The sequence below is a fragment of the Mus musculus genome, chromosome 11, assembly GCF_000001635.26.
Source record: "Mus musculus strain C57BL/6J chromosome 11, GRCm38.p6 C57BL/6J".
NCBI classification, from domain to species: Eukaryota; Metazoa; Chordata; class Mammalia; order Rodentia; family Muridae; genus Mus; species Mus musculus.
In genome coordinates, this window is record NC_000077.6 from 45748946 (window position 1) to 45775008 (window position 26063).

Genomic DNA, 26063 nt, shown 5'->3' on the forward strand with positions numbered 1-26063 from the left:
GGAGTCTATGCTGAGCTAATGGCCTTCCAATCCTTAGGGTAATGCCCAGGCTCCCTAAAAGGGAATTGGGGTCTTACTTGTTTTTCCACTATAACAGACTTATCACAAACTGAGTGGCAGAAAACAACTCTGGTTTATTCTCCCACGGCTGTGGATGCTGCAAGTCTGAAATCAGGATGCCAGCCAGGGCCACACTCTGAGATTTCAGGTACCTTGCCCTGCCTCGACCTATCATCTGGTTCCCTAGGTCATTGGAAAGGCTTCCTTCGCATCAGCTTCAAGTGGCAGTATCCTTTTCTTTAAGAGATACTAGCAGTCTTAGGGTGTGTCTTACAAAAGCTGCATCTTAACTTGTTTACATCTGCAAAGAGCCTATTTTGTTGTATATACTTGTGGGGACAGTGTTCGTGAACAATAAGTGCGTATAGGGGCCAAAGAACAACCCTCCGATCTCATTCCTTGAGTGCCAGACACCCGCTTTTGTTGCTTGCTTGTTGTTTCCTGAGACAGAATTCCTTACTGACACAGAGCTCAAAATGAGTAGGCTAGGCTGGCTGAGCTTCCTGACTCCACCTCACCAACGCTGATCATACACATATGCCCCACATCCAATGGCTCATGCGGGTTCTGGGGATTTGAGTCAGGCCACCATCCTTACCCATCATCCTTCACCAACCTAGCTATTGCCCCAGCCCCGAAGAGAACTGGAGTTACTGGCAGTGGTGAGTTGCCCTATATAGGGAACCAACTGGATCTTCTGTGAGAGCAGTGTGCATTCTAATCATTGAGCAATCTCTCCAGCCCTTTTCATATACAGTTTTGTTGTTGTTTGGGGGTTTTGCTTGTTTTGTTTGAGACAGGGTCTCTCTATGTAGCTATTGCTGTCCTGAAACTCGATGTAGACCAGGATGACCTCAAACTCACAGAGATCATCCACTTTCTGCCTCCCAAGTACTAAACTTAAAGGAGTGTGCCATCAAATTCAGCCACTTTCTGCCTCCCAAGTATTAAACTTAAAGGAGTGTGCCATCAAATTCAGCCCTTTGTAGATAGTGTTTAAGCCATAAAGCGCCATGAATAAAGTTATTGTACAAATGTTATACTTGTACATGTGTCATGTGTGTGTGTATATATATATATATATATATATATATATATATATGTGTGTGTGTGTGTGTGTGTGTGTGTGATCGTATGTGTGTGTATGTGTGTGTGTGAGAGAGAGAGAGAGAGAGCACATGTGTGCATTCTGCAGTTATCAATATGAAAGGATTTTGAGGGGATTTTGCCATTCTGGGACTCCCACTCAGGGCCTGATACATAGCAAGGCAAGCACTGATCCAATGAGCCACAGTGCCCCAACTATATGAAAGGATAGTGAACTAGTTCAAGAGAACCAGTTCCCCAGCCAGGCTGCACTCAGAGTGTGGATGAGGAAAAGCTACAGAGCCCTTGAGTTCAAGTGCAGACTCCCCTGTGGCTCTTGGGTGGAGCTGGCATTTGCTCTGCAGAAGAAACTTCCTTTCTTCTGCCTGGTCAGCTTCCTCATCAATAAGTTGTGCTGACAACGGAAATTCTCCCTAGGGCTGTATAGCTTCAGCTTGCCAGTGTCTATAAAGTGTGAAGTTTTGAGTCACGTTGACCACTGTTGTTAGGTGATCACATCATGGATAAATCTTACCATCTTGTCTGTGGTCCCAAATTCAGCAATGATGTTATAATATGAAAGCCTCTTTATCTTAGCAAAGTAAAGGACAGGGGCAGGCAGGAAGGCAAAAGGGAAGAATCTACACTCTGAGCTGATTCCAATTTCCTCTTACCTCTTCAGCTTAAATTGTCTCTTTACAGGGTCATTAGTTAAGATGTTTTATTATTTATAGGTGTGGCTGTGTTACCTGCATTTATGTCTGTGCACCTCATGCATGCCTCATGCCCACAGAAACCAAAAGAGGGTAAGGAGCCCTTGGGAAGGAGAGTTACAGAAAGTTATCAGCTGTCATGTGGGTGCTGGGAATTGAACCCGAGTCCTTTGGAAGAGCAGCAAGTGCTCTTAACTGCTGAGCCATCCCCGCTGGGCTCCTCTTGGATTACTTTAATTACTGTTATCGTTTTATATTGCTTCTTTCTCTTGAAATAAGAGTCTACAAGGTTGCCCAGGCAGACCTCCGACTCCAAGTCCAAATAATTCTGTTACCCCAACTTTCCCAGTAGCTGAGGCTATATTCCTATTCCTTAAAGAAGACTCTAGGGAGTTTTGTTGTTGTTGTTGTAGAAAATGAATACTTACTTTGTAAGCAGTTGGCTTTATCTGACATTCACCCTATGATTCAAGAATTGAAAGTTTGTTTTGGGTTGGATAAACATGAAGTACCCACTAGATATTGATAACCATTTTTCTTTGGGTAGCTTTTCATTTTGGTTATTCTTAAACATAGGAATGTTGAAAGAATTTAAACAATGAGCATCCCACTAGGCTGCCACAGAAATCTTGCAGCAGTTAAACCTTCAGTGGCAATTGCTTCCTCCCTCACCCCATGCACACATGCAAGATACACACTTTTTCCCTGAGCCAAATTGTAAGCCTCATTCTCCCTTTAGCAGAACTGAGAAAAGGCGTTCTCCTGAATGGTTCGCCAGTATCAGGGGATGGAGATTACATCCCCATATCAGTGAGCACTACCAAGCAACTGCCGATGAGTTCCACCAAAATTTACTGAGGACTTGTTCTCGATCAGTGAGTGAAAGAGATGAGTTTAGCAAACCTGCTTCCTGCCTTCATGGGTGGAGTCTGGCATTTCAAAACAGTCCCTTGGACTCCTCAGTAATTTTGAATGTGCTGAGGGTCAGAAATAGTACCACAGTATATATGTTTCACAGTTAGTTTTGATTCACTACCTATGAAATAGTCATAGCTAACCTGATTGCCACCGAAATTGCTTTTACAGATGCAAGGAACAGTATCCCAGTGCGATGAGCCAAAGAGAGAAAAAGTGCATTGGCTCGATCCAGGCACGACCAGGAAGTGCAGCTTAATGATGGCTCCAGAGACACTGTTGATTTCATTCTCAGGCAGCCTGTCTCTCCATGTGACCAAAGAGGCAGAGACCTTGTAACTCTAGATGCCAGGAACAAAAAGAGGCTTACCCTCCCATCATTCCCAGGCTGGGTCCCGGCCTCTCTCTGAACACTGGTCAAGCTGAGTTCTGTGGCCGCTTGAAATGTTGGTGGAAGGACAGTTGCTTCCAGCTGCTCTAAAGAATGATTCTTCTACTCCTAAGAAAGATTTAGTGGTCAAAATCCACCTGATCACTTCAAGACAGTATCTGGAATCCTGACTCCTCCTCAAGTCCTAGAAATCTGAGGAGCAGCAGACTTAAGGATGCAAGGGCAGGCATGCTCCCAGCCAAAGCAGAAGGAAGCACTTGGTCTGTATGTGTTAACAAGCCAATTCCACTAGAGGTCAGAGCAGTGCACAAAGCAGGGACTCAGGGAAAGACAAGAGGCTACAGGTACCATATACAAACCCCAGGCTGCTGAGCAAGCCACACCCCTCAAAGAACAGACTCTCTTAGCTAGGAAGAGATCTCATCTGATTCCAATCAGACTTCACCATCTCTCTGTTCACATGCAGGCACTACATTGTCTATAGCAGTCGTTCTCACAAGGCTCCCATATCAGATATCTTGCATGTCAGACATTTACATAACGATTTATAATAGTAGCAAAATTATAGTTATAAGCAGCAACAAAATAACATTATGGTCCGGGGTCACACAACATGAGGAACTGTATTCCTCACGTAATTGACTTACATATAAATTACTCAGTAAAGGGGTCACAGAATTAGGAAGGTTGAGAACCACTGCTCTACAGGATTAAAACCAGCAAAAGCCAGCAGCAACCTGAATTCTTCACACAGTGAGGAGTCAGAGTGGAAATTCATGAATTAACAGACTTACAAGCCATTACCGGTCCGTGTGGCAACCTCCCTTGGCTTCTGACTCAAGCACACAATACAAAAGAAATGAAACCATTTCAGAAGTAGGAGATGTTAAAGATTTTAAAACTTCCTCTTTTAGAATGATGTCATTGCTAACTTTGCTTATATGAGGTCATTTTGCTTTATAGGCACAAGCTATAGTAGGAATACAATTTTTAAAAGAAATGTAAAAGATAAGTTTAAAATCCCCACATTTGGGGCTGGAGAGATGGCTTAACAGTAAGAGCACTGACTGCTCTTCCAGAAGTCCTGAGTTTAATTGCCAGAAACCACACGGTGGCTGTCTGATGCCCTCGTCTGGTGTGTCTGAAGAGACTGACAGTGTACCCATATGCATTAAATAAATAAATAAATCTAAAGAAACTATTGTTGAGACTAAACCAGGAGGAATGCAGCCTGGATTATCACTTGCAATGGCAGTCCCTCCTTCTTGCTCTAACCTGATGGGGGATTACAGTTAAAGAATTCCTACCCTTTGTTCATGTCCCCCAGTGTGATGGGTTCAAGGCCAATCTAGACTACATGTGTTGTGCCGTTCAGTGTTCACAAACCCCAAAAGACCACCAAGGAGCCGATCCCCGAGGCCATCACACTAAGGTCTCTACTTACAAGTTTGAGCCCAGGCCACACTGCCATCTCTGACACAGTAGGATGAGAGGGTGAAGCCCAGAGCCCAGTTTCAAGCAAGCATTTATAGCAAACAAGCAAGGGGGACTTCTAGCCTGGCACACATCTGATTGGGAGGGGGGCTAGAGTGGAATTTTGTTGCCCTTTAAAATAATTGGCTGGTGCTGGGAACCAAACCATAAACTTAACTTCCTCTTTCCTCCTGATTGGTGGTCGTTAGGAAGTGAAGTGCCAGGGGCAAGCTTGTAACTTGGATGCACACGTTTGTTGGGAAGTAACCTGGAAACTGGTGCTAGAGAGTTCAACCTTAGGTCAGGTTCTTAAGATGGAGTCTGAACCCAAGATCTGGTCTCTCACATGAGACCTGCCTCAAAAAAAAAAAAATGATGAGGTAAAAATAAAAGCTTAGAGAGGCCAAGCCACACCTACAACTGTTATATGTGAAATATGGAGATCTCACTCTCCGGGGAACCCATGGAGATGATGCCTGATTTTGAATTGGGGAAGAGTCTTAACCTGGACAGCTGCCAGCATAGGCTGAGTAAGAGATGTGCTGCTGTGCACAAGTGGTACCCAGGGCCAGGGCTCCACGCAGCCAACAGCAAAGGGACTCAAACTCTTACTCTGCTGTCCCCAAGCATCTCAGTGACAAAGCATGCTTTGCATCTTTACAGCCTTCCAAAGCAGCACTTTCAAAAACAGGGACAAAGATTCTTTTAACCAAACTCAACCCAGGCTCTCCAGACATTTTTTTCCCCCCAAAGGCCTGACTTTTATAATCTCATGATTACAAACATATTGTTCAGCTTTTGCAAGAACCATGCTAGGTTGTTTTAACTGGAGGCCTCCACCTCGGTATCTGATCACCCTGGGCATCCAATCAGGCTCCTCATTCTCCACTATCCAACAAGTGATACTGATGATCTTGGCAGGCCTTCAGCAACATCGCTAGCTCAGGTTAGCCTGAGCCTCTCTCACCTTGACGTTTTCCCTTACTTAGTGGTCTCCATCCATAGACCCTACCTCACACAGCTATCTGATATGAATTCCCACTTGTCTATTCTATTTGAAATTGGATCCAGTTCTAAACTGAGGCCTCTTTTCACCTATTATCACACTCCTGAGTCAAATCTGTTTCCACTCCTTTGCTCTCTGTCTCTGCTTGTTTGATTGCTTTCTTTCTTTCTTTCTTATTTTCTTTCTTTCTTTCTTTCTTTCTTTCTTTCTTTCTCCCTTCCTTTCTTTCTTTCTTTCTTTCTTTCTCTTGTATTGCTTTTTCTGATTTATTTTTTTACAATAACCAGAGAACTTGATTAAAAGGCTGCCAGAGATCTGGGGGTACAGCTCAATGGTACAGCATTTGCCTGGCGTGAGGCAGATGTTGAGTTCAATCTCCAGTACTGTCTTTTTAAAGTAAAGAAAAAAAGCAAAAGGCTTCCAGGAGCCACCTGAAAGGCAAGAGGACAGGGTAACTGGTTCCATCTCCTAAGAGCCATTCAGCCCCTCTCCACACTGCAGATGCCACATAGTCTGTTTTCCACGGGGCACTTCCCCTTCCCTGCCTATTTGCCCCTTGTTTTATTAAAAGGGAGAGGTGGTTCTGTAAAATAAGACAAAATTACTCAAAACATTTCCCCCTCCTGACCTACTCTTCCCTTGTTCTCTCTTCTTCACCCACCCTTCCCTGTGCAGCACTACTTGAGAAGAATTAGAAAGTGTGATCCTGTTGGAGTGGGTGTGGCCAAGCTAGAGGAAGTGTGTTACTGAGGGTGGGCTTTGAGGTTTCAAAAACCCAAGCCAGGCCCAGTGCCTCTCTTCTACTGCAATCTCCAACATTATAAGCCAACCTCAAGTAAATGCTTTACTCTGTAAGAGTTGCCATGGTCATGGTGTGACCATGATACATGTGACCAAGACACACGCCTTCCTTGTATTTTTGGCCAACATTACAAAAGTCTGATTATATATCAGAAAGAAAATAATTCCATAGATAATCATAAAACCATGTTTGTTGTTGGGGAAAGAGTTATAAATATGGGGGGGAAATGGTATGAGGTATTCATGTGTGTTTATAGTTCTTTGCATATGAATAAGAAGAAAAAGGAATAAATGCACATGTGTTATAGAATAGAGATTCTACCCACTAATAGACAGTTAAGCCTGATTTAATAAGAGTCAGTATGCCTGATACCCAAACACTGCTTTCCAGTCTCTACTTAACAACAATCAAGACTCTTTGGAAAGAAGAGGCTGACTCTAAAACTAAGCTCAACATAGAACATACTTATCAGTAGAAAGTAGGGAAGGGCTCAAAGGATATTGAGGATTTAACACCAAGCAGACATACTAACAAGTGACTTAAGTAAAACATTATTCTGTGTGAGAGATACTAGAAACATCCCTTGAAAATCAGGCACAGGGTAGGACTCCCCCAATGCTGTTCCTGTGCATATTGTGATGGTCAACACCGATACAACTCCTGAAAAGAAACTGAAGCTGCAAAACTGGAAAAGAAAACAATGTCTCTAGTTAGCTGTATAATTAACACTAATTTGAAAGATTACTTGAAAAGAATGTCTACACAAAATTGGGCTGGAGAGATGGCTCCGCAGTTAAAAAGACATATTGCTCTTGCAGAAGACCCAAGTTCAGTTCCCCACACATATATCAGATAGTTCACAGCCTCTCATAACTACTGCTACAGAAGGGATTGAAAGACCGCAGTGGGGAGACCCCCACTCAAGCCCCAAGATGGCGCGCACACCCAAGGAATCATGAGAGACCATCTTTTTTTTTTTTTTTTTTTTTGTGAGCTCCCCTGCACATTCTGGGAATGAACAGAACCTATAACCTTTACAAGAGCAGGGCATGTTCTTAACCACTGGACTATATCCCTAGTCCCATTGTTCATCTTAGTTTACTCTTTCTTTTTTTTTTTCCATTTTTTATTAGGTATTTAGCTCATTTACATTTCCAATGCTATACCAAACGTCCCCCATACCAATGGTATACCAATGCTATACCACCCACCCCCACTCCCCTACCCACCCACTCTCCCTTTTTGGCCCTGGCGTTCCCCTGTACTGGGGCATATAAAGTTTGCAAGTCCAATGGGCCTCTCTTTCCAGTGATGGCCGACTAGGCCATCTTTTGATACATATGCAGCTAGAGTCAAGAGCTCCGGGGTACTGGTTAGTTCATAATGTTGTTCCACCTATAGGGTTGCAGATCCCTTTAGCTCCTTGGGTACTTTCTCTAGCTCCTCCATTGGGAGCCCTGTGATCCATCCATTAGCTGACTGTGAGCATCCACTTCTGTGTTTGCTAGGCCCCGGCATAGTCTCACAAGAGACAGCTACATCTGGGTCCTTTCAATAAAATCTTGCTAGTGTATGCAATGGTGTCAGCGTTTGGATGCTGATTATGGGGTGGATCCCTGGATATGGCAGTCTCTACATGGTCCATCCTTTCATCTCAGCTCCAAACTTTGTCTCTGTAACTCCTTCCATGGGTGTTTTGTTCCCACTTCTAAGGAGGGGCATAGTGTCCACACTTCAGTCTTCATTCTTCTTGAGTTTCATGTGTTTAGCAAATTGTATCTTATATCTTGGGTATCCTAGGTTTGGGGCTAATATCCACTTATCAGTGAGTACATATTGTGTGAGTTCCTTTGTGAATGTGTTACCTCACTCAGGATGATGCCCTCCAGGTCCATCCATTTGGATAGGAATTTCATAAATTCATTCTTTTTAATAGCTGAGTAGTACTCCATTGTGTACATGTACCACATTTTCTGTATCCATTCCTCTGTTGAGGAGCATCTGGGCTCTTTCCAGCTTCTGGCTATTATAAATAAGGCTGCTATGAACATAGTCTCTTCTTGGTCCATCCTTTCATCTCAGCTCCAAACTTTGTCTCTGTAACTCCTTCCATGGGTGTTTTGTTCCCAATTCTAAGGAGGGGCATAGTGTCCACACTTCAGTCTTCATTCTTCTTGAGTTTCATGTGTTTAGCAAATTGTATCTTATATCTTGGGTATCCTAGGTTTGGGGCTAATATCCACTTATCAGTGATTACATATTGTGTGAGTTCCTTTGTGAATGTGTTACCTCACTCAGGATGATGCCCTCCAGGTCCATCCATTTGGATAGGAATTTCATAAATTCATTCTTTTTAATAGCTGAGTAGTACTCCATTGTGTAGATGTACCACATTTTCTGTATCCATTCCTCTGTTGAGAGGCATCTGGGCTCTTTCCAGCTTCTGGCTATTATAAATAAGGCTGCTATGAACATAGTGGAGCATGTGTCCTTCTTACCAGTTGGGGCATCTTCTGAATATATGCCCAGGAGAGGTATTGCTGGATCCTCCGGTAGTACTATGTCCAATTTTCTGAGGAACCGCCAGACTGATTTCCAGAGTGGTTGTACAAGCCTGCAATCCCACCAACAATGGAGGAGTGTTCCTCTTTCTCCACATCCACGCCAGCATCTGCTATCACCTGAATTTTTGATCTTAGCCATTCTGACTGGTGTGAGGTGGAATCTCAGGGTTGTTTTGATTTGCATTTCCCTGATGATTAAGGATGTTGAACATTTTTTCAGGTGCTTCTCTGCCATTCGGTATTCCTCAGGTGAGAATTCTTTGTTCAGTTCTGAGCCCCATTTTTTAATGGGGTTATTTGATTTTCTGAAGTCCACCTTCTTGAGTTCTTTATATATGTTGGATATTAGTCCCCTATCTGATTTAGGATAGGTAAAGATCCTTTCCCAATCTGTTGGTGGTCTTTTTGTCTTATTGACGGTGTCTTTTGCCTTGCAGAAACTTTGGAGTTTCATTAGGTCCCATTTGTCAATTCTCGATCTTACAGTACAAGCCATTGCTGTTCTGTTCAGGAATTTTTCCCCTGTGCCCATATCTTCAAGGCTTTTCCCCACTTTCTCCTCTATAAGTTTCAGTGTCTCTGGTTTTATGTGAAGTTCCTTGATCCACTTAGATTTGACCTTAGTACAAGGAGATAAGTATGGATCGATTCGCATTCTTCTACACGATAACAACCAGTTGTGCCAGCACCAATTGTTGAAAATGCTGTCTTTCTTCCACTGGATGGTTTTAGCTCCCTTGTCGAAGATCAAGTGACCGTAGGTGTGTGGGTTCATTTCTGAGTCTTCAATTCTATTCCATTGGTCTACTTGTCTGTCTCTATACCAGTACCATGCAGTTTTTATCACAATTGCTCTGTAGTAAAGCTTTAGGTCAGGCATGGTGATTCCACCAGAGGCTCTTTTATCCTTGAGAAGACTTTTTGCTATCCTAGGTTTTTTGTTATTCCAGATGAATTTGCAAATTGCTCCTTCTAATTCGTTGAAGAATTGAGTTGGAATTTTGATGGGAATTGCATTGAATCTGTAGATTGCTTTTGGCAAGATAGCCATTTTTACAATGTTTATCCTGCCAATCCATGAGCATGGGAGATCTTTCCATCTTCTGAGATCTTCTTTAATTTCTTTCTTCAGAGATTTGAAGTTTTTATCATACAGATCTTTCACTTCCTTAGTTAGAGTCACGCCAAGATATTTTATACTATTTGTGACTATTGAGAAGGGTGTTGTTTCCCTAATTTCTTTCTCAGCCTGTTTATTCTTTGTATAGAGAAAGGCCATTGACTTGTTTGAGTTAATTTTATATCCAGCTACTTCACCGAAGCTGTTTATAAGGTTTAGGAGTTCTCTGGTAGAATTTTTAGGGTCACTTATATATACTATCATATCATCTGCAAAAAGTGATATTTTGACTTCCTCTTTTCCAATTTGTATCCCCTTGATCTCCTTTTGTTGTCGAATTGCTCTAGCTAATACTTCAAGTACTATGTTGAAAAGGTAGGGAGAAAGTGGGCAGCCTTGTCTAGTCCCTGATTTTAGTGGGATTGCTTCCAACTTCTCTCCATTTACTTTGATGTTGGCTACTGGTTTGCTGTAGATTGCTTTTATCATGTTTAGGTATGGGCCTTGAATTCCTGATCTTTCCAAAACTTTTATCATGAATGGGTGTTGGATCTTGTCAAATGCTTTTTCTGCATCTAATGAGATGATCATGTGGTTTTTGTCTTTGAGTTTGTTTATATAATGGATTACATTGATGGATTTCGTATATTAAACCATCCCTGCATCCCTGGAATAAAACCTACTTGGTCAGGATGGATGATTGCTTTAATATGTTGTTGGATTCGGTTAGCGAGAATTTTATTGAGGATTTTTGCATCGATATTCATAAGACAAATTGGTCTGAAGTTCTCTATCTTTGTTGGGTCTTTCTGTGGTTTAGGTATCAGAGTAATAGTGGCCTCATAAAATGAGTTGGGTAGAGTACCTTCTACTTCTATTTTGTGAAATAGTTTGTGCAGAACTGGAATTAGGTCCTCTTTGAAGGTCTGATAGAACTCTGCACTAAACCCGTCTGGTCCTGGGCTTTTTTTGGCTGGGAGACTATTAATAACTGCTTCTATTTCTTTAGGGGATATGGGACTGTTTAGATGGTCAACTTGATCCTGATTCAACTTTGGTACCTGGTATCGGTCTAGAAATTTGTCCATTTCGTCCAGGTTTTCCAGTTTTGTTGAGTATAGCCTTTTGTAGAAGGATCTGATGGTGTTTTGGATTTCTTCAGGATCTGTTGTTATGTCTCCCTTTTCATTTCTGATTTTGTTAATTAGGATTTTTTCCCTGTGCCCTTTAGTGAGTCTAGCTAAGGGTTTATCTATCTTGTTGATTTTCTCAAAGAACCAACTCCTTGTTTGGTTAATTCTTTGAATAGTTCTTCTTGTTTCCACTTGGTTGATTTCACCCCTGAGTTTGATTATTTCCTGCCGTCTACTCCTCTTGGGTGAATTTTCTTCCTTTTTTCTAGAGCTTTTAGATGTGTTGTCAAGCTGCTAGTATGTGCTCTCTCCCGTTTCTTCTTGGAGCACTCAGAGCTATGAGTTTCCCTCTTAGAAATGCTTTCATTGTGTCCCATAGGTTTGGGTACGTTGTGGCTTCATTTTCATTAAACTCTAAAAAGTCTTTAATTTCTTTCTTTATTCCTTCCTTGACCAAGGTATCATTGAGAAGAGTGTTATTCAGTTTCCACGTGAATGTTGGCTTTCCATTATTTATGTTGTTATTGAAGATCAGTCTTAGGCCATGGTGGTCTGATAGGATACATGGGACAATTTCAATATTTTTGTATCTGTTGAGGCCTGTTTTGTGACCAATTATATGGTCAATTTTGGAGAAGGTCCCGTGAGGTGCTGAGAAGAAGGTATATCCTTTTGTTTTAGGATAAAATGTTCTGTAGATATCTGTCAGGTCCATTTGTTTCATAACTTCTGTTAGTTTCACTGTGTCCCTGTTTAGTTTCTGTTTCCACGATCTGTCCATTGATGGAAGTGGTGTGTTGAAGTCTCCCACTATTATTGTGTGAGGTGCAATGTGTGCTTTGAGCTTTACTAAAGTGTCTTTAATGAATGTGGCTGCCCTTGCATTTGGAGCGTAGATATTCAGAATTGTGAGTTCCTCTTGGAAGATTTTACCTTTGATGAGTATGAAGTGTCCCTCCTTGTCTTTTTTGATAACTTTGGGTTGGAAGTCGATTTTATCCGATATTAAAATGGCTACTCCAGCTTGTTTCTTCAGACCATTTGCTTGGAAAATTGTTTTCCAGCCTTTCACTCTGAGGTAGTGTCTGTCTTTTTCCCTGAGATGGGTTTCCTGTAAGCAGCAGAATGTTGGGTCTTGTTTGTGTAGCCACTCTGTTAGTCTATGTCTTTTTATTGGGGAGTTGAGACCATTGATATTAAGAGATATTAAGGAAAAGTAATTGTTGCTTCCTGTTATTTTTGTTGTTAAAGTTGGCATTCTGTTCTTGTGGCTGTCTTCTTTTATTTTTGTTGAAGGATTATCTTCTTGTTTTTTCTAGGGCGTGGTTCCCGTCCTTGTATTGGTTTTTTCCTGTTATTATCCTTTGAAGGGCTGGATTCGTGGAGAGATAATGGGTGAATTTAGTTTTGTCGTGGAATACTTTGGTTTCTCCATCTATGGTAATTGAGAGTTTGGCTGGGTATAGTAGTCTGGGCTGGAATTTGTGTTCTCTTAGTGTCTGTATAACATCTGCCCAGGCTCTTCTGGCTTTCATAGTCTCTGGTGAAAAATCTGGTGTAATTCTGATAGGCTTGCCTTTATATGTTACTTGACCTTTTTCCCTTACTGCTTTTAGTATTCTATCTTTATTTAGTGCATTTGATGTTCTGATTATTATGTGTCGGGAGGAATTTCTTTTCTGGTCCAGTCTATTTGGAGTTCTGTAGGCTTCTTGTATGTTCATGGGCATCTCTTTCTTTAGATTTGGGAAGTTTTCTTCAATAATTTTGTTGAAGATGTTTGCTGGGCCTTTGAGTTGAAAATCTTCATTCTCATCCACTCCTATTATATGTAGGTTTGGTCTTCTCATTGTGTCCTGGATTTCCTGGATGCTTTGAGTTAGGATCTTTTTGCATTTTCCATTTTCTTTGATTGTTGTGCCGATGTTCTCTATGGAATCTTCTGCACCTGAGATTCTCTCTTCCATCTCTTGTATTCTGTTGCTGATGCTGGCATCTATGGTTCCAGATTTCTTTCCTAGGGTTTCTATCTCCAGCGTTGTCTCACTTTGGGTTTTCTTTATTGTGTCTACTTCCCTTTTTAGGTCTAGTATGGTTTTGTTCATTTCTATCACCTGTTTCGATGTGTTTTCCTGTTTTTCTATAAGGACTTCTACCTGTTTGGTTGTGTTTTCCTGTTTTTCTTTAAGGACTTGTAACTCTTTAGCAGTGTTCTCCTGTATTTCTTTAAGTGAGTTATTAAATTCCTTCTTTATGTTTTCTACCATCATCATGAGAAATGCTTTTAAATCCAGGTCTACCTTTTCAGGTTTGTTAGGATGCCCTGGACTGGGCGAAGTGGGAGTGCTGGGTTCTGATGATGGTGAGTGGTCTTGGTTCCTGTTAGTAGGATTCTTACGTTTACCTTTCGCCATCTGGCAATCTCTGGAGTTAGTTGTTATAGTTGTCTTTGTTTAGAGATTGTTCCTCTGTTGATTTTGTTACCCTCTACTAGCAGACGTGGGAGACTAGCTCTCTCCTCTGAGTTTCAGTGGTCAGAGCAGTCTCTGCAGGCAAGCTCTCCTCTTTCAGGGAAGGTGCACAGTTATCTGGTGTTTGGACCTCCTCCTGGCTGAAGATGAAGGCCCAAAACAGGATCTTTCCCAGAAGCTGTGTTGCTTTGGCCAGGAAGGTGGCCGGTTGTCTGGAGCCGAAGATGGCGCCACCTCAGAAGCTCTCTGGCTCTTGCTTGTCCCAGAAACAGCTGGCCTCTGTATTCCACACCGTCACCCGTGCAGCCTGCCCTCCGCAGCCTGCCCTCCGTGGAGTCCCGGAGCCAAGGAGGCTCCCGCTGGGGCCTGAGGCACAAACCTCTCGGGCTGGCGGATCCCTGTGCACTCACCAGGAAATGAGAGACCATCTTGATGCAAACACACGAGGTAGTTTAATGACGGAGCTCAGGGCTGACATGTATCTCACACAGGAGACAGAGGTGTCAACCACGAGGCTCAGAAGCTAGGGTTTATATACAAAAAAGTTGGGGGCAGGGGAAGAATTGGCACAGTTACACACAATTGAACAGTTTAAACATCAGCAAATTGCCTCTCCTATCTTTCTGGCTAGCCAGTTCCTGGAACGACTTAACAGCAACAGTCTTTGTTCTTTGCCCTTGGCCAAAAACGCCCTCCTAACTAGCAAGCAGCATGAGTCATGGACCTTGAATTTAATTTTCTTTCAGGATCTGATGCCTCTAGCCTCTACCGGCACCTACACATACATGTATACATGCATACTTAACACAAGTTAAACAATAAAAAATCTTTTTTGAAGAGTGCACACTACACCTGTAGAAGACCAAAGTTTGCTTCCTAGCTTCCTTCCTGGGCATCTCACAACTGCCTAAGACCTCCATCTCCAGGAAGTCTGAAGCCTTTAGACTCCAGAAACATCTGTGCACATGTACACATACACAGGAAAAAATATATACATTATTTAAAAGTTATAATTAAAGTTCATTTAAAAAAAATAACAAGATCCTGACTCTTGGCACCTTTGCATTAAGAATGACATTTTTAACACATTTAAGTCATAGAAATGACAGATGTGGCATCTTGCATCAGTGGAAAAAATTATCACTTCAATAACTGGAACACTAAAGCCAAAGAGCTTGGTGGTTAAGAGCCCTGGCTGTTCTTCCAGAGAACACAGGTTCAATTCCCAGCACCCGCATGGCAGCTCACAACTGTTGCTAACTCTACTACCAGAGGGTCTGATACTATCATTCAGCTTCCATGGAAACCAGGAATGCACATGGTGTACAGACATACATGCAGGCCAGACAACCATAGACATAAAATGAAATTAAATTCTAGAAATAAAAATAAACAAGTGAAGCAATAAGCAGATGTACTTGTAGCAAAAGAAGAATTGATTTTCTTCCTGACATCATCTCCCAAACCCAACTCCAGATGCATTAAGGACATAAATGTCAAAACAAAGCTCTTGTTTTGAAAAAAAAGTTAAGTAGCTTTTTTTTTTAACCTTATAGTAGCAGATGATCCATTTTAAAAGACATAAAAAGCATTAACTGTAAAACACGGATTTATCCAGTTGGCTATTTAAAAATTAAGAAAGTATTCATCAAAAGAGAACTGAAAAGAAAAAGACATGACAGACTGTAAGCAAATGTTTTCCATGCATGTGACCGTCCCAGAAGTCCCACATGACACTTACAGACATAGGAGCAAGTCATCAGAGGGTCTAAACACTTGTAATTTTTAATTTAGTATTATTATTGAAGTGAGTAAGTGTGTGTATTATTATTAAAGTGAGTACATGTGTGTGCCTATGTGTGTGCTCGCACACTCATGTGCCACAGCACACATGTTGAGGCAAGAGGACAATTTTATGGAGTTATTCTCTCTTTCCACTTAAGTAGGTTCTAGAGTGAAAGTTTCTGGTTGTGTCATATAATGCAGACTCATGTGGTGTCTTGTTGAAGTGGGAGGACATGAGATGTTTAGAGAGAGTATAAATAGGACTCAATGGACAGTGATGGGGCACTTGCATAGCTAGCCTTGCAACATTTAGTTGGTCTCAAATCTTTGCTGATCCTTACTTCATTGAGAGAGGCATGGCAGAGAACTTCTCCTGCCATCCCAGCTGGTTCTGGTCACTCCCACTGACTCGTGCCAATTCAGTGGAGGCCTGGCTGTTTCTGCTGGATCATGCCACCACTGTTGATTCATGTTTGGTATCCTGACACTACTGAACTGGACTGTTGTTATCCTGACAAATGGAATCGCCCCAAAGAACTACTTCTAAATAGGTCCACATCTCCTTGACCTATTTGTCCTCTTTCTCTCCTATCTTTGGATGGCGGGCTAAATGGAGATATGGAAGCATTTGAGAACCCTTATTAAAAGTAGGTTTAAAAAATATGAGCCTATACGGGGTTCTAGGCATGGAATGTGGACCTCTCACTTGTGAGATCAGCACTTTACCCACTGACTGCCTCACAGACTGGCTCCATACTTTCTCAAATGGCCAGATGATAAGGAGTTTAATCTGTGAGGACAGATGACCTTCAACACTCAGTCATTTCACAAAGGTACATACGAAATGCAGGATGAATCAACCATGTTCCACAAACTGGCTTACAAACACAGAACAACCATTAATTTAGGCTGGAAAAAAAAAAAAACACTTGCTAGAGTCTGATTCAGTTCATCATCATAGAGCAAAATAAAACTTAGTGGCACAAAGCAATGCACCTATATCAGTCTGTGGGTCAATCTCAGTCTGGGTCAATCTCAGTCTGAGTCTCTGCAAATGGGGCATCCAGGCTGACTGTACTCTCCCTCCCTGGGGCTTGTTAATAAAGTTGGTCTAGAGCAGCTGTTCTCAACCTTGAGTGACCCTTTCAGATATTTACATTATGATTTATAACAGTATCAATATTACTGTTATGAAGTAGCAATGAAAATGACTTTATGGTTGGGGGTCACCACAACATGAACTGTATTAAAGGGTCAAGACACTAGGAAGGTTGAGAACCACTAGTCTAGGACCTCATTTAGGCATGCTCAGCCTGGCTTCTCAAAGCTCCTCTTATGTAGCCGAGCACTCTAAACCTTTGCATACAGTGACAAAGGGGGTAGTGGCAATAGGAAAGGGACAGCTGGCAGGCAGGGCCTGCTCAAGGCTCTGCTCTCCTTATTTCTTTCAGCAAAGTAAGTTGCATGACCAAGTGTGAACGCAGGGGTGCAGAACTGACTCTATTTTTTTTTCCCTTTGAGGAATACTTTTAGATAGAGTCCTGTGTAGCCCAGGCTACACAATTTACTATGTAGCATCCTGGTTCTCTTGCCTCTGCCTTCTCAGTGTTGGTATTACAGACACACACCACAAAGCCTAGCTAGATTGCATTTCTTCTTTTTTGAAGACGTGTGTTTCTATGGTGTGTCCATTCCTGTGAGTCTGTGTCTGTATGTCTGTATGGGATATGTGTTCCTGTGTGCAAGTGATCAGAGAGGCCAGAAAGGGGGCATTAGATGCCTTGTAACTAGAGTGGCAAGCATTTGTAAGCCACACAGCATGGATACTGGGAGCCAAACTCCAGGTCACTGATGAAGCCGTAAGTCCTTTTACCCTGAACCATCTTTCCAGCCCCAGACTCCATTTATTAAGAGGAAAAGAAACAAATTTAAGTGGTGAAGGGGAATCTAATACAGAATGTGGCAGATCTCTCATTTTACAGTCCACCTAATGACAAACATTTAAACACTAGTGTGAATTCATAAGCAACGTAGTAGCTCAACATCTGTAAACACCTAACTTAAAACCACTAACCTATCCTAAGAGCTTCTGCATCTTGACTCCTAAAGGAAAGCATTCATGCCAGAAACAACTGTAAAAACAGCCCACAACTGTATTTTGCATACAGATCTCTGCTCCAAATGACTCATCTGAGACATTTCTATACAAATTCTATTTATTTATAATGGCGATTCCCAGTAAAATAAACCAGCATTCCTCCCTGGCCCCAAGAGATTTTTCAGAATTAGGGTAGGGATGGAGAGAAAAATTTCAATTTTAAAACCTTTGCTTTAAATACATCATACAATTTTATAGTTAGAAGATAGATAACACACACATACACACCAACCCTCCAGTAATGCAAATTACAAGAGGCTACACATTTATGCAATGAGATCTTGTCTAGTATGGTGATGAACACCTGCAGTCCTGGTATTTGGGAGGTAGAGGCATGGGCTGGTGTGACCCAGGAAAGTTCAAGGTCATCCCGTGTTACATGAAGACTAGCCTGCCCACAAGGAACCCTGTTGCTAAATTAATTAAAATAAAATGGAAGCAAGCTTTGTGAAAACTGAGAGATGCCAGCCAGATGGCACAGGATTCTAATTTCCAAATATTACTTCAGTAGAAGCTATTTCTCTCCAAACAGACCCTGTGCATCCTGGGGCAGCCACAGCACAATTCCCACTGCCCCAGCCGTGGCTGGCTAGCCCTTGGCACCCTGACAAGTATTTTGCATTCAAAATGTCAAGCACTCACCACTTCTAACCACAGATGCAGTTCAGGGAGCCTTTCCCTCATGCCCGGATGCCCAGGCCTTGCATCTGTGCCCTTCCACTGGCATTCTGACAGCTGCGGGAAAGGGACGCAGGTTCCCAGCTTGGCCACTTATGTCAATGTCCCAGCTCACTCCAGGGAGCTTGCCTTTCCCTGGCTTTATTTCAGCCTGCCCATAATTAAATAAATAGATGGTTATATGTTTCTACTCCTTTAACATCTTTAAAACACTGTCCCTTCCTTACTCCTTCGATTTTCTTGAATAAGAGAAGCATGTCAGAAATGATCACAAGTCTCCCTTTGCAAAAAGAAATAATCCAGTGAGCTCAGAAAGACCTTGAAACTGAGTGTGAAGAGAAAAGGCTAGTGTGACTGAGCCCATAGAGTGCTTGCCTATTTTACACCAGGCCCTAAGTCCAATGGCAGTGCTACAGAAAACCAGATGTGGTGGTGAACACCTGCAATCCCAGCAACCCCAGGAAGTTAGCAGGAAGATCATCCTGGGCTACATAGTGAAACTGAGGCCAGCCTGGGCTACATGAGGCCCTATCCTAATTAAATCAATCAGCCAATAAATGAATAAATATATGAGTGAATTAATGAATGAATGAATGAATGAATGAATGTATTTAAGGTTCTGAGGCCTGGCGAGCTGGCTAAGAGTACTTTTTGATCTTGCGGAGAACCAGAATTTTAGTTCTCAGAACCTATGTCAGGCAGCTTACACCATTTGATACCCTTTTTGTTTGTTTGTTTGTTTGTTTGTTTGTTTGTTTGTTTTTGGCCTCCATGAACTTGAGTGCATAGAAACACACCCATTCACATAATTGAAGATAAAATAAATTGTGAAATAAAAGGTTCTAGAGTTCACCTCTTGCCCATAACCAACTATGGATGGGAAATGTTGACATATATTTTTTATAGCCTACCTTAATAAGAGTTCAACCTCCCATTTAGCCCACAACCCATCAGAGGTAGTGGAAAAGGAGGGTTATTAGGATATAGGCAAGCAGACCCATTTAGGAATAGTTTTGGGGGGCAATTCCAATCTTCATTGCCTTCAGTCTAGTCCACTAGCCAACCGTAAATGTGAATCAGCAGCTGTAGACCAGTCCATTTGGTGAACACCACACCCAAATCAGCAAGGGCAGTTCAATCCAGAAGAAACCGTGAGGCTCACCAACTGGCCCAAGTCAGTGGAAGCTGCAGGAACCTTACAAGATGTTCTTTGTCAAGTTTTCCTCTATGAAGTCACCACAAGAGAAGTTTAGCAATACACTGTAAGGTGAACCAATACATGTGTGTCCTCAGCAAAGAATAGCAAGGCAGAGCAAAGCAAACAAATGCTCCAGCTCCTACTGTCTGTGGAGTCATATTTATACTCCTTCTAAACATCACATGTCCTTTCACGTGTCTGCTATAGCAAACCATCCTTTGACCTGTGCCTGCTTCAGCAAAGCATTCTTTCACCTGTGTGCCCCAGCGAAACATCTTTTGGCATAAATGGCTTTCTAAAGATACCAGAAGTTTCCGCTTCAGGGAAAACTACATTAAATGTCTTTCTCACTCAGTTACCCTGCTTATAAAACAGGAAACTTTACTCTCATAAGAACTCTGTTCTTATGTTTAGAAATGGTTCTTTGGGGCAATTCCAATCTTTGTTGTTCTCAGTCCAGTCCACTAGCAAACACTAAACATGAATCAGCAGCCGAAGACCAGTCCACCCGGCAGACACCAGACACGAACCAGCAGCCACAGTCTAGTCTACTCATAAGAACTCTGCTCTTGTTTGGAAGAACGAAGTACAATAATCTATGCAAAAAGTCTGGGAAGTGAGGATAGCACAGAAAGTCATCAATACTGTTTTATAGCAGTAAATCACCTGGTGCTTTTGTTGTTCTCACATAACTGCTGCATAGCAAATTGAAGCCAGGGACTCGTTCCAGGACACAAAACCATGCTCACCACAGAGAGGGTTTGTCTGCTCTCCTAAGAGAAAATAAGCTATCTCAAGAGTTGTAGTCCAGAGTTCACCCATTAGACGCATCTTACAAGAAATTCTTGTCTTACAGCTTTCTAAAACTTCACAAAAGAACTTCCAGGCCCTGAATACTTGTAGTTACCTTCAAACATCATGTTTTACCCTAAACTGTGTTTGTCTTCTAGATACTCTTAGCCTTTACTCTAATCCAAGTAAATTGTATTAAGTGTTAAACTGAGCTCATGTACTAGGCTCCAACAAAGCTTTAAAAAAAAAAAACTGGGATCTTGGTCCGGGACCCGCCGAACTTAGGAAATTAGTCTGAACAGGTGAGAGGGTGCGCCAGAGAACCTGACAGCTTCTGGAACAGGCGGAAGCACAGAGGCGTTGAGGCAGCACCCTTTGTGGGCCGGGGACAGCCAGCCACTGTCCGGACCGGAGGACAGGTGCCCGCCCGGCTGGGGAGGCGGACTAAGCCACAGCAGCAGCGGTCGCCATCTTGGTCCGAGACCCGCCGAACTTAGGAAATTAGTCTGAACAGGTGAGAGGGTGCGCCAGAGAACCTGACAGCTTCTGGAACAGGCGGAAGCACAGAGGCACTGAGGCAGCACCCTTTGTGGGCCGGGGACAGCCAGCCACCGTCTGGACCGGAGGACAGGTGCCCGCCCGGCTGGGGAGGCGGCCTAAGCCACAGCAGCAGCGGTCGCCATCTTGGTCCGGGACCCGCCGAACTTAGGAAATTAGTCTGAACAGGTGAGAGGGTGCGCCAGAGAACCTGACAGCCTCTGGAACAGGCAGAAGCACAGAGGGGCTGAGGCAGCACCCTGTGTGGGCCGGGGACAGCCGGCCACCTTCCGGACCGGAGGACAGGTGCCCGCCCGGCTGGGGAGGCGACCTAAGCCACAGCAGCAGCGGTCGCCATCTTGGTCCGGGACCCGCCGAACTTAGGAAATTAGTCTGAACAGGTGAGAGGGTGCACCAGAGAACCTGACAGCTTCTGGAACAGGCGGAAGCACAGAGGCGCTGAGGCAGCACCCTTTGTGGGCCGGGGACAGCCAGCCACCGTCTGGACCGGAGGACAGGTGCCCGCCCGGCTGGGGAGGCGGCCTAAGCCACAGCAGCAGCGGTCGCCATCTTGGTCCGGGACCCGCCGAACTTAGGAAATTAGTCTGAACAGGTGAGAGGGTGCGCCAGAGAACCTGACAGCCTCTGGAACAGGCAGAAGCACAGAGGGGCTGAGGCAGCACCCTGTGTGGGCCGGGGACAGCCGGCCACCTTCCGGACCGGAGGACAGGTGCCCGCCCGGCTGGGGAGGCGACCTAAGCCACAGCAGCAGCGGTCGCCATCTTGGTCCGGGACCCGCCGAACTTAGGGAATTAGTCTGAACAGGTGAGAGGGTGCGCCAGAGAACCTGACAGCTTCTGGAACAGGCGGAAGCACAGAGGCGCTGAGGCAGCACCCTTTGTGGGCCGGGGACAGCCAGCCACCGTCCGGACCGGAGGACAGGTGCCCGCCCGGCTGGGGAGGCGGCCTAAGCCACAGCAGCAGCGGTCGCCATCTTGGTCCGAGACCCGCCGAACTTAGGAAATTAGTCTGAACAGGTGAGAGGGTGCGCCAGAGAACCTGACAGCTTCTGGAACAGGCAGAAGCACAGAGGCGCTGAGGCAGCACCCTGTGTGGGCCGGGGACAGCCGGCCACCTTCCGGACCGGAGGACAGGTGCCCACCCGACAGGGGAGGCGGCCTAAGCCACAGCAGCAGCGGTCGCCATCTTGGTCCCGGGACTCCAAGGAACTTAGGAATTTAGTCTGCTTAGGTGAGAGTCTGTACCACCTGGGAACTGCCAAAGCAACACAGTGTCTGAGAAAGGTCCTGTTTTGGGCCTTCTTCTTCGGCCAGGAGGAGGTCCAAATACAAGATATCTGCGCACCTTCCCTGTAAGAGAGCTTGCCAGCAGAGAGTGCTCTGAGCACTGAAACTCAGAGGAGAGAATCTGTCTCCCAGGTCTGCTGATAGACGGTAACAGAATCACCAGAAGAACAATCTCTAAACAGAGTCAACTATAACTACTAACTCCAGAGATTACCAGATGGCGAAAGGTAAACGGAGGAATCTTACTAACAGGAACCAAGACCACTCACCATCACCAGAACCCAGCACACCCACTTCGCCCAGTCCAGGGAACCCCAACACACCTGAGAACCTAGACCTAGATTTAAAAGCATATCTCATGATGATGGTAGAGGACATCAAGAAGGACTTTAATAAATCACTTAAAGAAATACAGGAGAACACTGCTAAAGAGTTACAAGTCCTTAAAGAAAAACAGGAAAACACAATCAAACAGGTAGAAGTCCTTACAGAAAAAGAGGAAAAAACATACAAACAGGTGATGGAAATGAACAAAACCATACTAGACCTAAAAAGGGAAGTAGACACAATAAAGAAAACTCAAAGCGAGGCAACACTAGAGATAGAAACCCTAGGAAAGAAATCTGGAACCATAGATTTGAGCATCAGCAACAGAATACAAGAGATGGAAGAGAGAATCTCAGGTGCAGAAGATTCCATAGAGAACATCGGCACAACAATCAAAGAAAATGGAAAATGCAAAAAGATCCTAACTCAAAATATCCAGGAAATCCAGGACACAATAAGAAGACCAAACGTACGGATAATAGGAGTGGATGAGAATGAAGATTTTCAACTCAAAGGTCCAGCAAACATCTTCAACAAAATTATTGAAGAAAACTTCCCAAATCTAAAGAATGAGATGCATATGAACATACAAGAAGCCTACAGAACTCCAAATAGACTGGACCAGAAAAGAAATTCCTCCCGACACATAATAATCAGAACATCAAATGCACTAAATAAAGATAGAATACTAAAAGCAGTAAGGGAAAAAGGTCAAGTAACATATAAAGGCAAGCCTATCAGAATTACACCAGATTTTTCACCAGAGACTATGAAAGCCAGAAGAGCCTGGACAGATGTTATACAGACACTAAGAGAACACAAACTGCAGCCCAGGCTACTATACCCAACCAAACTCTCAATTATCATAGAGGGAGAAACCAAAGTATTCCACGACAAAACCAAATTCACGCATTATCTCTCCACGAATCCAGCCCTTCAAAGGATAATAACAGAAAAAAACCAATACAAGAACGGGAACAACGCCCTAGAAAAAACAAGAAGGTAATCCCTCAACAAACCTAAAAGAAGACAGCCACAAGAACAGAATGCCACCTTTAACAACTAAAATAACAGGAAGCAACAATTACTTTTCCTTAATATCTCTTAACATCAATGGTCTCAACTCGCCAATAAAAAGACATAGACTAACAAACTGGCTACACAAACAAGACCCAACATTTTGCTGCTTACAGGAAACTCATCTCAGAGAAAAAGATAGACACTACCTCAGAATGAAAGGCTGGAAAACAATTTTCCAAGCAAATGGTATGAAGAAACAAGCAGGAGTAGCCATCCTAATATCTGATAAGATTGACTTCCAACCCAAAGTCATCAAAAAAGACAAGGAGGGACACTTCATTCTCATCAAAGGTAAAATCCTCCAAGAGGAACTCTCAATTCTGAATATCTATGCTCCAAATACAAGAGCAGCCACATTCACTAAAGAAACTTTAGTAAAGCTCAAAGCACACATTGCGCCTCACACAATAATAGTGGGAGACTTCAACACACCACTTTTACCAATGGACAGATCATGGAAACAGAAACTAAACAGGGACACACTGAAACTAACAGAAGTGATGAAACAAATGGATCTGACAGATATCTACAGAACATTTTACCCTAAAACAAAAGGATATACCTTCTTCTCAGCACCTCATGGTACCTTCTCCAAAATTGACCACATAATAGGTCACAAATCAGGCCTCAACAGATTCAAAAATATTGAAATTGTCCCATGTATCCTATCAGATCACCATGCACTAAGGCTGATCTTCAATAACAAAATAAATAACAGAAAGCCAACATTCACATGGAAACTGAACAACACTCTTCTCAATGATACCTTGGTCAAGGAAGGAATAAAGAAAGAAATTAAAGACTTTTTAGAGTTTAATGAAAATGAAGCCACAACGTACCCAAACCTTTGGGACACAATGAAAGCATTTCTAAGAGGGAAACTCATAGCTATGAGTGCCTTCAAGAAAAAACGGGAGAGAGCACATACTAGCAGCTTGACAACACATCTAAAAGCTCTAGAAAAAAAGGAAGCAAATTCACCCAAGAGGAGTAGACGGCAGGAAATAATCAAACTCAGGGGTGAAATCAACCAAGTGGAAACAAGAAGAACTATTCAAAGAATTAACCAAACGAGGAGTTGGTTCTTTGAGAAAATCAACAAGATAGATAAACCCTTAGCTAGACTCACTAAAGGGCACAGGGACAAAATCCTAATTAACAAAATCAGAAATGAAAAGGGAGACATAACAACAGATCCTGAAGAAATCCAAAACACCATCAGATCCTTCTACAAAAGGCTATACTCAACAAAACTGGAAAACCTGGACGAAATGGACAAATTTCTGGACAGATACCAGGTACCAAAGTTGAATCAGGATCAAGTTGACCTTCTAAACAGTCCCATATCCCCTAAAGAAATAGAAGCAGTTATTAATAGTCTCCCAGCCAAAAAAAGCCCAGGACCAGACGGGTTTAGTGCAGAGTTCTATCAGACCTTCAAAGAAGATCTAACTCCAGTTCTGCACAAACTTTTTCACAAGATAGAAGTAGAAGGTATTCTACCCAACTCATTTTATGAAGCCACTATTACTCTGATACCTAAACCACAGAAAGATCCAACAAAGATAGAGAACTTCAGACCAATTTCTCTTATGAACATCGATGCAAAAATCCTTAATAAAATTCTCGCTAACCGAATCCAAGAACACATTAAAGCAATCATCCATCCTGACCAAGTAGGTTTTATTCCAGGGATGCAGGGATGGTTTAATATACGAAAATCCATCAATGTAATCCATTATATAAACAAACTCAAAGACAAAAACCACATGATCATCTCGTTAGATGCAGAAAAAGCATTTGACAAGATCCAACACCCATTCATGATAAAAGTTCTGGAAAGATCAGGAATTCAAGGCCAATACCTAAACATGATAAAAGCAATCTACAGCAAACCAGTAGCCAACATCAAAGTAAATGGAGAGAAGCTGGAAGCAATCCCACTAAAATCAGGGACTAGACAAGGCTGCCCACTTTCTCCCTACCTTTTCAACATAGTACTTGAAGTATTAGCCAGAGCAATTCGACAACAAAAGGAGATCAAGGGGATACAAATTGGAAAAGAGGAAGTCAAAATATCACTTTTTGCAGATGATATGATAGTATATATAAGTGACCCTAAAAATTCCAACAGAGAACTCCTAAACCTGATAAACAGCTTCGGTGAAGTAGCTGGATATAAAATTAACTCAAACAAGTCAATGGCCTTTCTCTACACAAAGAATAAACAGGCTGAGAAAGAAATTAGGGAAACAACACCCTTCTCAATAGCCACAAATAATATAAAATATCTCGGCGTGACTCTAACGAAGGAAGTGAAAGATCTGTATGATAAAAACTTCAAGTCCCTGAAGAAAGAAATTAAAGAAGATCTCAGAAGATGGAAAGATCTCCCATGCTCATGGATTGGCAGGACCAACATTGTAAAAATGGCTATCTTGCCAAAAGCAATCTACAGATTCAATGC

The 26063-nt window shown here is 42.8% G+C and overlaps 1 long non-coding RNA gene across 2 annotated transcripts in view; it reads right to left on the bottom strand.

Moving 5' to 3' along the window:
- Gm39816 overlaps positions 1-3998 on the bottom strand; it is a 91974-nt gene extending 87976 nt beyond the window's left edge. For both annotated transcript variants that reach the window (XR_001780196.1, XR_879813.2), the window contains exons 1-2: positions 3960-3998; positions 3145-3273 (exon numbers count right to left, since the gene is read on the bottom strand). This is a non-coding gene — a long non-coding RNA (predicted gene, 39816). The remainder of the gene's footprint in view (positions 1-3144; positions 3274-3959) is intronic.
- Positions 3999-26063: the final 22065 nt, after the last annotated feature.